At 38.6% G+C, this 7,571-nt stretch overlaps 1 long non-coding RNA gene across 1 annotated transcript in view; it reads left to right on the top strand.

The window, feature by feature from the left end:
• 4930578E11Rik (RIKEN cDNA 4930578E11 gene) overlaps positions 1-7,571 on the top strand; it is a 99,701-nt gene that overhangs the window by 54,912 nt on the left and 37,218 nt on the right. The window contains exons 6-7 of the long non-coding RNA NR_045391.1: positions 756-849; positions 1,279-1,501. This is a non-coding gene — a long non-coding RNA (RIKEN cDNA 4930578E11 gene). The remainder of the gene's footprint in view (positions 1-755; positions 850-1,278; positions 1,502-7,571) is intronic.

The following is a 7,571-nucleotide window of genomic DNA, read 5'->3' as shown; positions in this document are numbered from 1 at the left end:
GATGGTGTTCCTTTCTTCTGTATTCATTGTAAGGCAGAGTTATTATTCCTTTGTCCAGAATTCACCCCTAAACCCCTTAAGCTTCACATAAGGTAAAGAGGAAAGCTATATAATGATGGGAAGTTCAAGGCTGAGCCTCAAGGGAGTATCCAAATTCTTCCACCCATCCTGAAATTCTACTCACTATTATTTCCTTTCAGAATAATGAGTGTAGAATCCAAGTCTTTTTAGAGTAACCCTTTATGAGTATCCAAGAATATATTTTTAGCAATGTAAAATATAGGTAATCACAATTGTCTAGGTTTATAAGATCATGTTGGCTTCCATGGCTAGACTCCATCATGACTTGCTCAATTTCTTACACATTTATATTTTTAGCATTTATAGGATCTCACTGTTGATTATCGAGGATTCTGTTGATTTCTACACAGGAATTCTGAGGTATAAGCTGGTCAAGGCATAACAAATCTTGAGCCACTTCTAAGTCAGACTAAAGAACACAGTCAAAGCAAATGCCTAAGTGTTTTTCTCAACTAGACACTAGAACCTTAGCTCTGCTCACATCTATAATAGTAAATGACAATTATAAACAATGGTTGCTAGACATTGATTTATTTCACACATGTGCCAAGAGGTTGTTTTTGATATGCCCCTCAACTCTGTTTTTTAAAAATTATTTTTGCTATCATTTCTATTCATCTCCTTTAATAACAGCAAGGTTGTAATATTCTCTCTATAATTAATTTTACCTATAGGGAAAATGCATCATAAAACATATACTGACATGGATGCAGTCTGGTCTCCCGACCAAGAGAATTATACACTTTGAGAAATGGGTATGAAGCACTGGTAAGTATACTAGGAAGGAGTTTCTCAGAGATGATCTAAATCCTACTTTGCCTATGGACATGGAACAAGTCACTGTAGCTAGAAGCTTGATTTTGAGAAACAGTGAAAGTTGTCTTGCAGATCAGGTAAACTGGGCCATGAAATCATGTGGCTTGCAGCTGGGAGATCAAAAATTAAATTTCAGTGGGTGAATCCTGACTCACCAGAACATTGCAAGATTAGATTAAATGTTCCCAAAGGTGAACTGAGAGTGGAAATATTGGGAAATACTGTCATGATGAGTTCTGGCCTCTCTTCTTTACTAATGACTATTTTCTCTACATTCTTCTCTCCCTTCTTCCAATTTAGATGTGCTTCAGTGTTTAAGAAACACTCAGTGACAGTCAGTGGGTTTTTTAGTAAAACATTGTTTGTCTATCCTTCTCTTAGAGTGGCTCCTAGAATTCATGACAGCAGGACTTGGGAGAATCCAGTGCTGTGGGGCTCTGGCTTCTAATTCTCTGTTATACATGATGGCTGATAAAAATAGTCCTGAAACTGGCAGACCATAATTTTAACTCTATTTATTATGTGGAAATACACAAGCATGAAAAATATGGAGATGAAGACAGTGTCAAAAACAGTGGAAAGTTCTTTTCATGTCACTCATCAGGTAAAGACCCACATGTCTATTGTCTTCTTATAAATATTTAATCATCTCAGTATCTCTCACTCATTTCATCCCTACTGTTAGGCAGAAAGCCAGATATTTTATGTTTAGAATTTTCATTAGTTTATTATTAAAAGTTAATATTTGTATAGTGATTATACATGTGTTTCTATGTATGGGGTAAATTTTCTACTGAATTAGATTATTTTGTTTAGACTTTGGTCAGCTTTCTTGCATTCCTGTGCTTATACACATCTGAGCATATGGAATTGGCAAGGGTTTGATGTTTTACTCAACCATCACTGTACACATTGGCCTACACAATTTCAGAGATATGCAACATGGCCACGGGTTGGATGCCCCTGTATCAGACACTAAGAAACTTCCACTGAGAAGCATCAGTAGCTGCAATGTCTACATTTCCATAAACCTCAGTTCACACAGCATGACAGAGAACCAGAAAATGCAAACCTCAACCAGACCAAGGAGAGACAGTCTCAGCATAATAAAGTCTGGAAGCCTAGTAGAATACACAAATGAGATCATACATCATTCCAGGTGGTGTGTAAGCTTCCCATTGGCTATAGAAAGAGCAGGTTTCCATCTTCACGGTCCTCTGAGGTACAGACATCATTGAACACATAATTGAAAGTGAAGGAGGCCAGGGTTTCTTACAGTAAGTCAGAAAGAAGCATAAAACACTCACGGAAAATTGTTTCTAAACTCTTCCTAAGTGGAGAAATGCTCTAATAAATCCCAACAACTTTGGCTTCCCCTGGGAGGTGAGCTTGCACACTTTCTCCTCCAGAGCTACTTCATACCTCCCATTACCCCCATTCTTGGTGCTAATGAACTTGAGATACCTAGACAGCGGAAAACGAAACAAAACATTAACTTTGGTCTTTTAGAGTTGGCAAAGGTCTAAAGCAATAATCCTCGACATTTATCTCTTTACCTTTTATTGTCTGGCACTTTGTGAAATTATCTAGTCAGTTAATCTCCCTAATGCCTTTGTGAGTAAGGTTAAATAATGTAGTTTCTAAAATAGATATATACAAATTTTATCTTGGTAGGTTAAGTGATGTAGCTTATGGGCCACTGATTGTCATTTCCTCTGCACACATTTATTTTTGTTGTATAGCCTCTGAAGAGCTCCACAGAGGGATAGTGGTTCAGGGTAGCCACTGTTTGTTCCAAGTAAATTGTTTGGAAATATTTTATTTTATCTTTAAATGTACTTTTAACTATAATTGGTTTTAGCTTTAAGTAAGTTTATATTTCTGTAAATAGTGATCTGGAAAAAGCTATGAAATCTTAAGTTTAGATGGATTTTGAAATTGAAAGACTGTACATTTTGTTTCTGAAATACATCTATTTTTCTGAAGTGATGCTTTTAAAATACAGGGTAAGTGGGACTTACTAAATTAAAAGGAGTTTAAATTTATGTTAATATTTTTAATTTTATCTCAAATACTACAGGTTATACAATATGATAATTATAAAAGAGACACAGTGCCTTGATGTCACAAACTGTCTTCTTTGTTATCTGCTTTCTTAAAATTTCTTTTGTTTTTGTGATTATACTACAATCACATTATTTTTCCCCTTCCTCCAAAACCTCTCATACACTACTTTGAGTACTTGTTCAAATTCATGCCCCCAGTTTTATTAATTGTTTTATATACATATACACACATACACATTTTAAAATATAATCAGCTCAGTCTATATGCTTCTCCTGTGTGTTTTTCAGGACTGACCACTTTGTATGAAATAGCCAGTAGGTGTGCTTTTCTCTGAGAGAAGACTATTTCTCTCACTTTCAGCATTCTTTATTTGCCTCTAGTTTGTTGTTTAGGGTTCAAGCTTTCTTTACTTGTCTACTTTGGCATGTCTATTGGTGTCCTCCTTCAGCTCAAGTTAAGGTAGTCATTTGGGTGAGAATTCATGGATGTAGTTGCTGGTATTACAATGGGACACAGTCACATTGCAAACTCCTTCATCTTCTGCCACTTCCATTGCATTCCCTGAGCTTTAGGTGTGATTTTTTTGTTTGTTTTTTATTGCTTGTTGTTGGTTTGTTTTTAAAGATATATCCACCGGAACTGGCCTCCAAAACTCTGTATTTTGATTGCATGGTTTTCTATAACTGGTCATTGACATTTGTAAAAAGATGCTTCCTTGATTAAGGGTGAAGGCTACACTTACCTGTGAATATAAGGACAGATATTTAGAGTGTAGTTGTGGATTATGTTGGTTTAGTTAAGTGGTATTTGTACATTCTTCTCCAAGATCCTTGACTTCTCTTCCTCTGGGTAGCTGGGTAGGTTTTTCCAGTACCATTGATGGTTTCTTGTTTAGTGAGTCTTAAGTCCATTTAAAGAGGTGCTGCTTAAAACCAAGGTATGTGTGTTATTAATGTACCCCAAGTGTTAGTATACCATGCTGGTCATTGTTTTGGTTCATAAGTGTCATAGTTGAGTGTGATAGTTGGCTGCTTGCCACGGTATAGGTAGACACCATGAAAGCTAGTCCTCAGGAAGGAGCCAATCAGGTCAATTCTAACTCAGGTTCCTCAGGGTATTAGGTCTGAAATTCATGTGGTGTTTTCAGCAACAGGGAGTAACCTTTCACTTCTTGTCTCTAGCATATTATGCAATAGTTCACATAGGCACCTATAACACTTGCTGAGTCTGTTGATATATATCTTTCCTCTCTACAAACTCTCTTTGTTATCTTAGCCACACATACCTGGAAAGAAATGCATGCATGTAACTAGACTTTGACATTGCTTTGACATTGCCTTTTTTTTTTTTTTTTTTTTTTTTTGGTCAAACATTATTCCCATTTTTGACTCTTTCTACCTTAATCAACAGTTTCTCTGGGTGAATTCACATGGACATTCTAGAAATCTCATGGTGACAAGAGCATCTTGTCTTCTGTACAATGCAAGATTGTTTTTCCTGATTCAGCCATGTGTCTAACTACTCATGAGTTCAAAAAATGAATCTAGATCCACCAACATTAATCTTTAAGAGAAAAATATCTTTAACACTTTGTGTAACACTTGATGTACTAGCATTCAAATTTCTTCTTACCATTGTCCTGTCTTTCTTCTGTTTTATAATTTCCAAGTGAAACTGTCCATATGGCCTGTCTTTCTTATGCATGTGCAAATGAATTTATTTCAGGGACCTATGCTCCTCATTTTCAGTTATACCTGAATCTTTGCTTAGCAGCAATATTTCTTTAATACTAACTTACATTCCTGAGAAATGGCTTCTCTATTGAATAATCATGAAAAAGTACCCTTGCTTTGAGGAAAGCAAAACATTTATTTCAACTATGCTTTGGTCAAAATATTTCTGGAGACATTTTCTGAGTCTCCTAAAAAATGACCTTATTTACCTCACTGATGCAACCCTGAATTTTTGTAAGGCATATTTATTATGAGGCTGGCTAAACACCACTGGGGACCTAGAAACATAACACAATAATTTTTGCTCTTTCTCTTCTTTAAGCATGTCACCCCATTGCCTCTTCTTTGGTTAAATCATTTTATAAGACCATACCTTATGGTTACACTTCGGTGATGGAATTTACACACCATCTGTTTTGTTCTTGTTCATCTCAGTTCTTACATTATCTGCCTGTCTTAGATTTTAAAAAACAGATTTCCATTTCTCTGTATTTGCCATTTCTTCCAACCCTATGTAAATTATGATGAATGTGGACAGCCCTATCATCTAAACAGAGATAACTATGGAGAAAAAAAAGGTGTGTGGTCTAAGAAATAAAAGTTCAGCCTGTTCTTGACATAAATGTCAAGATGAGCTAAGTGTTGCCCTTGCGACAGATAATTAGGGAAAACTGTCAGGCCTTCAGCTTAATCCTCTGTACATCTGCTCAAAGTCAGCTCTGGAAACTCTGGGATCTAGGGAGACAATCTTTTGTAATTAGCCAAGGCCACAATAATCCATAAAAACATCTGATCAAATCGATTTCCAGTCCATCAGGTGATGCCTGTCAACCACAAGCTTGGAGATCATCCCAGAGCTGTGACTTCCTGTGAGCGAAACTCTAGGGTCATTTAGAGGTTCCTTTGCCTTGTAAATATAAAATCATTTCACTTTTTGACAGCTTCTTCTTCCTGTAGGGCATAAGGGGAGAGGGCAGTTAAGAAACAAACGGAATGTCTGAGGCATTTACTGACAGTTACATCAAGGAGGCAGAATCTACAGACAATTTTATATGATCTGTGTTCTGCAAGGTGTGGTCAGCCCTAAGAGGAGTTCATGAAAGTAGAAACCTCCATTGTTCCAGCTTTTGAGATTTAGGCCTCTGTACTGGCTAGTTTTGTGTCAACTTGACACAGCTGGACTTATCACAGAGAAAGGAGCTTCAGTTGAGGAAATGCTTCCATGAGATCCAACTGTAAGGCATTTTCTCAATTAGTGATCAAGGGGGAAAGGCTCCTTGTGGGTGGTGCCATCTCTGGGCTGGTAGTGTTGGTTCTATAAGAGAGCAGGCTGAGCAAGCCAGGGGAGGCAAGCCAATAAAGAACATCCCTCCATGGCCTCTGCATCAGCTCCTGCTTCCTGACCTGCTTGAGTTCTGGTGGTCCTGACTTCTTTGGTGATGAACAGCTGCATGGAAGTGTAAGCTGAATAAACCCTTTCCTCCTCAACTTGCTTCTTGGTCATGATGTTTGTGCAGCAATAGAAACCCTGACTAAGACAAATTGGTACCAGCAGAGTGGGGCATTCCTGTGACAACCTGACCATGTTTTGGGGAGGACTGTGGAAGGACTTTAGAACTTTGGGCTTGAAGATCCATTTGTTGATAAGAGCTCTGTCAGATGTTGTGTAGGAGCTTGGAAGATAATGTTGAGAACAATGCAGAAGATGGAGGTCTGGTTTGTGAAATTTCAAAGGGAAAATTAAAGACTTTTCAGGGCCATTGCTGTTTTGATTGTGAAGATTCTGTAGTTCTGGTTAGCTGGGGCTGAAGAATCCGCTGTGGTTAACAAGATACCAGAACTACTAAAGCAAAACTTTGCATTACTGGGACTATTACTGCTGGTTAGCTGGAGCTAAGAAATTAGCGGTGATTAAGAAGAGACCAGCATCATTGAGGTGACATCTTCTGGGAAGTATTTTCTGAAAGCATAAAAAGGCTGTGTTCCAGAGATAGCCAAGGTTGTACTCCTGCTGCAGCGGGACTTGGTAATATGTAAGGGTCACCCAAGTGGTACTGGTTTTGAAGGCATGAAGGGGTCACGCAGAGCAGCCGAGGCTCGGCACTGTGAGAGGCCATGGAAGGCCATTGGTGAAGGTGCAGCCTCAGTTGCAATTGAAGGCACAGGACTGAAGGGGTCATGCAGTGTTTTGGAGATGCCAGTATCATGAGATGACCACCAAGAGCAGCAGCAGCAGCGGAGTTCAGGCATCTGGATCCTAGAGGACGATGCCTGTGCTACAAAGGGCATGGCTGGAGGAGTGACCCAAGCCCTTGGAGGAGCCCAGAAGATCGTGAGTTGGATCCCAGACATTGGATGGTTGGAGATTGATTTTCGCTTTGATTGTGACTGTGCCCTGATATTTTCCCTCTTGAAGGAAGAAACTGTTTTAGTGGAGCCCACAGTTAAGAGACTTTTAATTGTAAAAAGACTTTGGATTTTAAAAGAGATGGAAATTTTAAAGAGATTGAAAATTTAAGAATATGTAAAGACTGTGGGACTCTTAAAGTTATTTAGATCTTGGGGATGAATAAGAATGTAAGGGTTGAGGCTTACTAGTGATGTGTCTGTGTGTCAAGTTGACAAGGAGTCAATTGTACTGGCTAGTTTTGTGTCAACTTGACACAGCTGGACTTATCACAGAGAAAGGAGCTTCAGTTGAGGAAATGCTTCCATGAGATCCAACTGTAAGGCATTTTCTCAATTAGTGATCAAGGGGGAAAGGCCCCTTGTGGGTGGTGCCATCTCTGGGCTAGTAGTCTTGGGTTCTATAAGAGAGCAGGCTGAGCAAGCCAGGGGAGGCAAGCCAATAAAGAACATCCCTTCATGGCCTCT

This window comes from Mus musculus, chromosome 18, assembly GCF_000001635.26.
Source record: "Mus musculus strain C57BL/6J chromosome 18, GRCm38.p6 C57BL/6J".
NCBI lineage: Eukaryota > Metazoa > Chordata > Mammalia > Rodentia > Muridae > Mus > Mus musculus.
The sequence above is the reverse complement of the archived record's forward strand: the minus strand, read 5'-3'. Positions and strand labels throughout refer to the sequence as shown.